This window comes from Callospermophilus lateralis, chromosome 10 (genome assembly GCF_048772815.1).
Source record: "Callospermophilus lateralis isolate mCalLat2 chromosome 10, mCalLat2.hap1, whole genome shotgun sequence".
Lineage (NCBI taxonomy): Eukaryota > Metazoa > Chordata > Mammalia > Rodentia > Sciuridae > Callospermophilus > Callospermophilus lateralis.
The window spans coordinates 1,335,629-1,344,969 of NC_135314.1; the positions used below are offsets into that span (position 1 = coordinate 1,335,629).

Here is a 9,341-nt window from a genome sequence, read left to right on the forward strand (position 1 = left end):
CCAGGCTTCACCCTGGACTCCCCAGGCCCACTCCCATGGGCGGCAAGGAGTTCATGGTGCTGCTATTTCCCTGGCACTGGAAATCAAACAGAACGTTCTTACGTGAAGCTCCGGTAGTTCTAAAGAGAAGAGAGTTTCCGTATATTGGGAAAGAAAAGGCGGTCCCTTCAAGAATGCAGAGAAGCACCGGTACTGTAATGGGGATGTGCAAACCCCATGCACAGGTGACAGATTACGCTCCAGAATAAAACGCTGCTGGGCTGCTATCTGGGGTGGACAGAAGCCTGAAAGGAGTGAGCTTCAAAATTACCAAGACCAATAACCCTGCATTCAGTGTGACACGATGCTGGCCCCTGGGACAGCAACGGTGCCATCAGCAGAAGCAGAACTCCACCTCGGCTCACACCGCAGGGTGCACGTGAGTGGTAGCCTCTGCCCATCGGACAGCCTTCAAAACCCTCCTCAGAGAGGTGTGAGGACGCAGGCACCTGCAGGACCCACACCTAAGAATGAGGCGTCCAGCCCAGAGGCCAGCACCAGCTGCCCCAGCAACCAGGTGCAGCGTCTGACCCCGAGCCTCCCAGAGCCAGGGAGGAGGCCCTGACACCCCCATGCTGCCCTTTCTCAGGGAACTGGTCCTGAGCAGTTAACTAACCATCGCTGGGCTGGCGTCCTGGGAGCTATACTATCACTAGCCAAAAATGATAAGAAATTGGGTTTCTGGTGCTGTAATCAAAAGCACAAGGACACATGACAACCACAGGCTTCTGCAGTAGCAAAACATGCTACTGTAAGTCACCAAAAGCCAGCGACTTCTGCCTTGACCTCTGCATCAGCAGAGGTCGGGTTAACTGAATCCTCCCTGGTTCTGTGTGGCCCCTTGTGGTGTCTCTAGGCTTACAGAGCTGCTCAATTCAAGGAGGGACAGCTAGTCCCTAGCACCAAGAAAGTACAGAGAAGGACCAACTCCAGCCCGGGGTCTTGCTCCCTAATTCCACTGCTCCAGACTCCACCCCAACCCTGCTCTGCTCTTAAGACCCCCTTCCTACACCCTGTCTTTCCACAGAGCTGAAGGGAGGAGAAAGAAACCTCTGTGCTGGCCTCACAAGGCCTTCAAAGCCAGCTGTGGACTGAGCCATCTCCCCTGTGGGGTAGGACTGCTCAGGGTTCCAGGACGGGCATCTGCCCTGGGAATACACAGCATTTTTAATGCCACTTACAACAGTCCCCTGGGATAGGACAAGCCCCAGAAGCCACTAAGTCAATGCAGGGGCCTGTGACAGATTCAGAGCAGTGCTCGAGAGCCCCCCACGCCAGGCTCACCGCCTGCTTCTCTGCCAAGCCCTGCCCGACTGACCCTTCTCCAGAGCCGACTCTCTGCAGCTTCCACAGTGGAATCATCTATTCTGTGTTCTACCTGGCTGCGTCTTCCAAAAACTTGCCGTTTTAGCCAAAGTGCTCTCATCTTCACGGAGGTGTATTTCTTCTCCCTCAGACACTGCTGTCATTTTAGGGGACACTTCAACTACACATAGCCCAAAAGGCATGAAGTGACCTTGGTAGGACACAGCCGGTTTTTCAGGACATGAGCTCCTGTTTTCTACAGATAAATTTACTATATTGCACTTCTGTGGTTTTGTAACAATTTTGGATGTTTTGTAAATGTTTCTATTCTATGAAGAAAAGCAAGGAAGTCTGGAGATAACAGACATATGGGCATAAATATAGGACTGATTCACCAGCACAGGAGGACCTGGGGGCAGCGTGGGCGGGGGAAGGCCTGCGTTCAGAGGCTGACGACTCAGGTTCCAGCCCCACCCCCACAGGAAAGCAGAGCCACCCACTCCCCAGCAAAAGTGTCCCGAGCACCTGCCTGGGCCAGGCACTGTCCTAAGGCTGCCAAGAGCTTCAGGGCACCTACCCTGCCCTCCAGAGACCTCTGTCCACCACCAGCAGGGCACCTACCCTGCCCTCCAGAGACCTCTGTCCACCACCAGCAGTGCACCTACCCTGCCCTCCAGAGACCTCTGTCCACCACCAGCAGGGCACCTACCCTGCCCTCCAGAGACCTCGGTCCCCACCACCAGCAGTGCAGGGAGGGGGAGGGGTGCTGAGGAGAGATGGTGAAGATGACCAGAGGGACTGGTCCCCAGAGGGCACTGGGAGGACAAGGGTATGTGAGAAATGAGGCCCGGCTGACCATGAGCCCCAGACAGCGGGAGCCAACGCCCAGGCTGGGGAAGGGGTAGCAGGGGGAGGGGGGCAGGCAGTGCAGGCTGGAGCAGGAGAGTGACAGGGTGTGTCTGCACGGCAGGATCCGATCTGGCCAGGATCAAGACAGGAAGGCCCAGAGCAGAAGAAAAGAGACCGGCAGGCGCTGCCCAGGGGAGCCCCAGAGCTGCTCACAGGGAAAGGAAGGGTGGCGGTTCCCAGAATGGCGGCCTCCAGAGAGCACCTCGAGACTCCAAGGAGATTAAACTCACTTAACTGGCTGACCACCATCCGGCTTCCCAGATCTGGAGCCTGTGGGCTCCCAATTCCTCACCCGAAAACCATGCCAATGAGACCTTCACCCCGGACCATGAGGATGACCGCAAGACCCCACTTCAGAAGGAAGCATACAACAAGAGGCCAAGCAGACTGCCGGGCAGCCCTGGCCAGTTCTCCACCACGTCCACCGGCAGCTGTGCCCACGCAACAAAGGCCCCACAAAACCCCACAGGACATGGCTCCAGCCCGCTGTACAGCTGAGTGTGGAAGCCACCCACACTCCAGGAGGGGCGCACCCAGCTCTCCAGGGATGCAAGCTCCTGACTCTCGACCCTGCCAGACCCGACCCTGCTAGAATCTCTGTGCAGCTGCTTATCTGTATCCCTTAGAACAACCGGTAAATACAATGTTTCCCTGAGCCCTACGAGTTGTTCTAGAATGAACTGAACCCTGAGGAGGGTGTCACAGGAACCCGGTCTACACCAGGGTCAGAGTTCTGGAGGCCTGGATTTGCAACTGGGGTTGAAGCAGGGGTGCCTGGGGGCCAAGTGCTTAACCCAAGGGACAGGACACGGTCCCCAGGTAGATGGCGTCAGCACTGAACTGGCTAAAAGGATGCTGGGCTGTCTGACACTGCCACCTTCTGAGGTCACATAAGTGATCACGCTGAGTGTCCAGCAATGGAAACTGAGCCTGGGGTGTGCTTCCTACTCGGTCCCCCAGCCCCCCAACACCTGATCCCTCACCTCCACAACACCAGTGCACACCTCTCCTTTCCCCCAGCTCCACCGCCACCCTGTGTGGCCCCACCGTTACCTTATAACCCCAGCCAGCACCTCGGACGCTGTTCTCTCCCCTGCCTCCCTGCACAAGATCCCTGCACAGACACCTGGTGCACACGGCCCTCCAGCCCCACCGCCTGGATGGGGGTCCGGCTCCCTCCACAACTCCAGCAGTGCCCCCACGCAGCTCCTTCACCCAGAGGTGCTATGTCCTCCCTGACGCAGTCCTCACCCCGTGGGCCTAGCACACACTGGCCTTGGGGACACCCGCCTTGCAGAGTGGCCACCTTGCAACGCACCCACCGCAGCTGCACTTCCTCTAACGCACTCTAGCTGTGCCACAGGTAGGGTGATTCCATGGTGTCAAGGCGCCCTGCCTGACTGCCTCCCAGAGTTAGTCCACAGACAGCGCCCTCCTCCTCCCGTCCCTGGTACCGTCACAGAGGACACTCAGAGAAGGCTCCCAGGAAAGCCTGCACCTAGAGCCAGGGGTGGGGGCCTCAGAGCTCCCCGAGCCAGGAGGCACTCGGCACTGACAGACAACAGCTCCGACTTCTGGCCCTCCTGGTCCCACGGGCACCTCAGGACCCCAGACCTGAACAACCAACGCGCTGCAGACCACAGTCGAGCTCAGGCAGCCCACCAGGCAGAGCGCACCAGCACTTCAGCCTGCCCTCCCTGGGCAGGACGTGGCCCTTCCAAGTGCACAACTGGAGTCTCCCTCCAGAACTCTGGGACGGGGTCTGCGGGACCTCTGAGCAGTGTAGACCGGGTGAATAAGGGGGCCAATGTCCCCAGACACTAGGGAAACGCAGAAACAAGGGACACTGCCTTAATAAAGAGAAATTCCATTTCCACACATCTTCCGTGGGGAGATCCGCCCCACTGGCCCAGGAGTGTGCAGCCGCTACTGCCACTAACCAGACTCCCCCAGCTCAGTCCCCCCAGGCTGCTCCCTGTCTGCCCTGAGGCGGCACCCACACTGTTCTCTCTCCACCCTGCAGGAACCAGCCAAGGTCGACTCCAAGGGGAGATTCTCCAGCCCCTCCTCAGAATGAAGAACCAGCCCCCATTTCTGGATTCCAGGCCTCAGGACCTCCTGCAGGCCTCTTCTCCAGCTAGACACCCCCACCCCATGGACCCCTTGCAGAAAGCCCGCCACAGTCCCGACAGTCCCCACGTTCCGCCCAGCCTGCGGTCTCTCTCAGCTACCAGCAATGTGCAGAAAGACTCACATATACACCCGTGGCCGGCTTCTTCTTGCACCCGACCTTGAGTTCCATCCATATGCTAACCTCTCCACTCTGATGACTAATCATAAAAACAATAAGCAAACCTCTCAACTGCTGCTAGTCAGGTACTATTTCCGGCACTCTGCACTAGCTCAGGCCATGACTCCACAGCCCTGTGAGACACAAGCTGCTGCTCTCCTCCCTGACCCAGGCATGAAACCGCAGCACAGGGGCCTCCAGCAGCCACCCAGGACACACATCCTGCAGGTGGGGGGACCATAACCCCACCTGGAACAGGTGACTGCTGGGCGGGGCCTCCGTCAAGCAGCCTCAGCCTTCACTGTCCAGCCCCAAGATCCAACCCCACCCAGACACCAGCCCTCCCGGACCTCCAGGGCACTGATGCACAGAACCCCTGAGAGCCAGACTGCAGGCATGAAGGCAAGTCACAGTGACTTTACTGTGCTTTACTTACATCCCCTTTATCATGAAAGCAAAACAAAGTGATGCCACTGTAAAGGTCTGCCTCTTTGATGAGTGTGAACGAAGGCTAAGTGACAGGAAAGCATTGTGTCACCCTCTAGTTGGCAACACTTCCCTTGTTAGCAGCATAAAGACAACAATGCAACTTACAAACGATGGCCTCTTGTGTAGGCTGAAATACAGTCAGGGCTCTGATCTCACCACCCCACCTGGCTGAGGCACTAGCCAAGTCACCTGGCTTCCACAAGGGTCTCTTCACTGATCTCCCAGCTGACCTGCCCAGCTTGCAGCAGTGCAGGTGGGAAGAGCTGACTCAGGAGGAGAGGGACACAATCTGCTTGTGCATCTTGCTATGTGACCTTGAATAAATGACTTCACTGCTCTGTGCCTAGGTGTCTCACCTGTACCATGGGAATACCAATAATGCCCTCCCTTTGGACTGTCGGGAGAATTAGATGAATTACTACACATCCAGGCACATCAATCTCAAGCTCCTAATAACCCAAAAGCTGGAGAGGTAGTTGAGATGACAGCCAGACCCTGTCCTTCCCTTGCTCACAACTCCCTGAAAGGGACGAAGGAGAAATGCAGGCGTCTCCCCAGGCCTTCCATCACACTGGATTAAACCTAAATCCCTGGCCACAGCCTGTGGCTGCATCTCGCCGCAGCCCTCACCCCCTCCTGCTGCTCCTGCGGCAGTGGCCTCCCTGGTAACCAGCACATGTCGAGGCTTTGCCCAGAGTCTCCTCTGCGCCAGGCCACAGGCAGCTCACATCCTGCGCCCCCCACCAGCTGCTGAACCTCCTCCACCTCCCTGCTCCACTGGCCCTTCAGGGCCTCAGCGCTAGTATCTCCCGGGCATTCTCCTGCACCCCAAAAGGGATCACCACATGGACAGTAACTACCCTCATCACACTCACTCATGCCTCCCGCACCTAGGGTGGCACCCACCAGTGCATGAGATCTCAAGACTCCAAGTGTAAACAAGACAAAACGAGGCTCGGAAGCCTCTGCCCAGGGGAAGCAGCTGCCCTCAGTGGACTCCCAGCAGGGCCAGGACGCACCTCGGAGCACTCTGGCCCTTCCAGCCACACGGTGATCTCAAGGCCCTCCCACCTAAGATCAGAAAGCCACTGCTCTGGGGCACCCTCCTAAAATGCCTCGCGAGTGATCAGATGGCAAGAGCTGCCAGCAGGACTAACTGAGATGCAAAGACAGGGTAACCGGACATGGCCCTGGCCCAGCAGGTGTCAAAGTGTGAAGCAAAATCCACCCAGCAAGCAGCGCGAGGCCCCTTCTGGCCACTGTGTCTCCCTTGCCCACTGCATCATGCCTGGGAACACGGCCACTAGAGGCAGAGGGAGAAATCTCAAGTGTCTCAGTGTGCTGCTGTTAAGGGAAACCCTCACTATCTGCTTTCCCCCATTCACACGTGAGCACTAAGTAAAGGATCGTAAGCACTACCATCTCCACCACACTGAACGCGGTCCTGGAAGCTCACATTTCAGAAAGGTGACACAGACCCTCCAACTTTCCAGTACCCTGGACCTCTCCAAGCTCTCTGGTTTCAACTAAGCTAGATAATTTTCCTGAAGTTTGTTATAGGCTGGAACATGCATAATTTCACTGATCAGTCTCGAAAGGCTGATTTCTAAATACCTACTGCCTATTTTAATAATGTTCTTTGGTCCTATGTACTTACAGAGCTAATCACAGCACTTAAGGGAATAAAACTGTTCTCATGTAAAACTTACAGCTAAGGAATTTTGGTAATTAATTAAAAATATACAATTAGGTCTTGTTTGCACCTCTATGTAAGACTATCCACTATAGCACTGCTAAGGAAACATTAACAACGATGTTAGAACTTATCTACCACCACGCCCATGTTGGACCATTGCTGGGAAGGGGGTGGCAGCTGATGTAACTGGAAGGGGGACTGAGAAGGAGCTGTCCGTGCCTGGGTACCTTCTGAATGTACCACACCCGTGCCTATCTTTTTAACTCTACAAAAATTATATAAAATAAATTTTAAACTGTGATGCTTTGAAAGTAATAACTGCCAGTGGCATTGTAGACTCTGCCGTGTCCAGCACTGTGTCTCCAGGTAGGGCCGCCACATGACAAGCCAGAGAAAGTACTGTCACAGGAATGGAGTTTGTTCCGTTCGTCCATTAGACAACCATAACTTTATTTTATTCCAAAGCTCTACCAGTAGCCAAATGTTTTACACATGAATTCAAAGAGAAGTGAACTGGCCTGAGCCAAGGTGTGTTCTGAGAACGTGGCCTCTGGGAGCCAGTTCCGCTGCGGTGGCCTCCCAGCAGTGGCCACATGACGCAAGTCATCAGTTTCCCAGCGCCAGCCGTCTCTCACTGCCCCTGCAGAAAGGCTCCTTTTTCCCTTCCAACTAGAGCTTCAAATCTGACCTCAAGGTAGCTGAATGCCCATCTCGGGAACCCTGACATCTAACAGGCACTGCTCAGAGACAATGCCTTCCTTTCAAAGCCTGAGTTCACCCCTCCAGCCGCGGGATCCCAGCACCCAGCTCAGCACGTCTCATCCAATATTTATCAGGCCCTCACTGTGGGTGTCCATGTGAGGATCTGCCCTGGGGGAGCTCTACACCAATGCACAGCGGACTCTCCTCCAAGGAGGAGCTGTACTGGCCAACCTTCTCCCGGGTCTCCTTCCCCCTTTCCCACCAAGAAACCCTCAGCAAGCAGAAAGGCTAAAGCAGTTTCAGCCCCCTCAAAAAGGGGATCCAGAGACACCCAGCACCTGCAGAGCCCAGGGCTACTCAAAAGCCAGCCTGGGGTTTTGGAAAATGAAACTCTGGTAGCACCTTTCAAAGGAATAAATTTAAGAGGAAACTAGGAAGACTAAATACATATCTCTATTCACAGTAAAAACCACTGTTGGATCATCGTAATTACCGCGCTAAGTATAAAGCAAGTTCACCATGAGGCCACCTTTCCTTGCGCTCCAGAATGGAACGGCCTAATGGCTAGGCTAAGGAGGGAAAAAGGCCTTTATCAGAAGTCAGACCAGAAGCTGGAAGCTGAAAACATTCGCCACCAACAGAACACCCCCGCGCGGGTCTGCCTCCCGCGAATCCATGGGGACAGCTTGGGTCCTCGGCAGGCAAGTCGCGCTCCAACAGGGTCAGCTCCACAGCCCCATCTGACACCTGCCCTCGCACACCACCACGTCGCAGTAATTTTCCTGCTGCCTGGTGAACGCGCCAGAATTCACCTCGGGCCCCCAGCTGCCCCAGATGGCTAGGGAACGCTTCGCGGCAGACGCCCGGCGCCCGAGGGAACTTCCCCGCCCCTGTCACCCCGGTGCACAGCGTCCCACTCGGACACTGCGCCCTCCCCTCGCGAGGGACGCTGACGGTCCGGGGCGCAGTCCCCCCTCCTCCCGGGGCAGCCTACCCTCGCTGGGGTACAGGGTTCCCTCCCCGGGGTGCACGCTCTTCTGGGGGCGCACGGTCTCCTCCCTGGGGCACAGAGTCCCTCCCCGGGCGCAGCAGCCTCTCCCGCAGGCACCACATCCCTCCGGGCACAGCCTCCCTCCCGGGGGCGCAGCCTCCCCCCAGGCCCAGCCTCCCTCCCGCCGCGCAGCCTCGGGTCCGGGGAGCGCACTCCCCGCCGCGCAGCGCATCCCACGCGGACACGGCGCCTCCCGGGAGCGGACGAGTCGCCCGGGGCGCAGCCTCCTCCCGCGGCGCAGCATCCCGGGGAGACGCGGCCCGCGAGGGTCGGCCGGGCGGGCAGCCCGCCTCCGCGCGGGGCAGCCTGCCCTCCCGCCGCCGCCGGACAGCGGGGCCGGGGCCGGGCCGGGTCGGGGTCCGCCCGGGCGGCGCTCCGGCCTCAGCACCTGCCCGGCGCCTGCAGAACAGCCGCGCGCGCCGCCGCCCTCACCTGGGCTCCCGCGCCCGCGGCGGTCGGCGTCCGGCCGCGGGGCGCTGCGGCGGGCTCGGTGGCCCGCGCGGCCCGGCCCGGCGCCGCCTCACCCTGCGCTCGCCGCTCGCCGCGGCGCCGGCCCGGCTCGGCCTCCGCGCGGCTCCGCCCCCTCCACCGCCCCGCCCGCGCGGCCGCGCGCACGCCCAGGGGCGGGGCCGGCGCCGCGACGCCGACGTGCGCGCGCGTCCCCGGCCCTCCGCCAGGCGGCCCGCGCCACCCCCGCGGCGCGGACGCGGGGCCTGAGAGACCGGCGCCCGGAGCGCGCCCGCAGCCGCGGCGGCCGTGCGGACGCACCTGCCCGTGGCGCGCGCTGCCGACCCGCCGGTCTCCTGCGCCGTGGGGCGGTGGCGCCCGGGCAGCACCTAGGCCGCCGCGGAGCGGTCCTC

At 58.8% G+C, this 9,341-nt stretch overlaps 1 protein-coding gene across 1 annotated transcript in view; it reads right to left on the minus strand.

The window, feature by feature from the left end:
- Window positions 1-8,972, minus strand: part of Adarb1 (adenosine deaminase RNA specific B1) — a 117,752-nt gene extending 108,780 nt beyond the window's left edge. The window contains exon 1 of the mRNA XM_076867699.1: window positions 8,914-8,972. The gene's annotated coding sequence lies outside the window, so the exon portion shown is untranslated. The remainder of the gene's footprint in view (window positions 1-8,913) is intronic.
- Window positions 8,973-9,341: the final 369 nt, after the last annotated feature.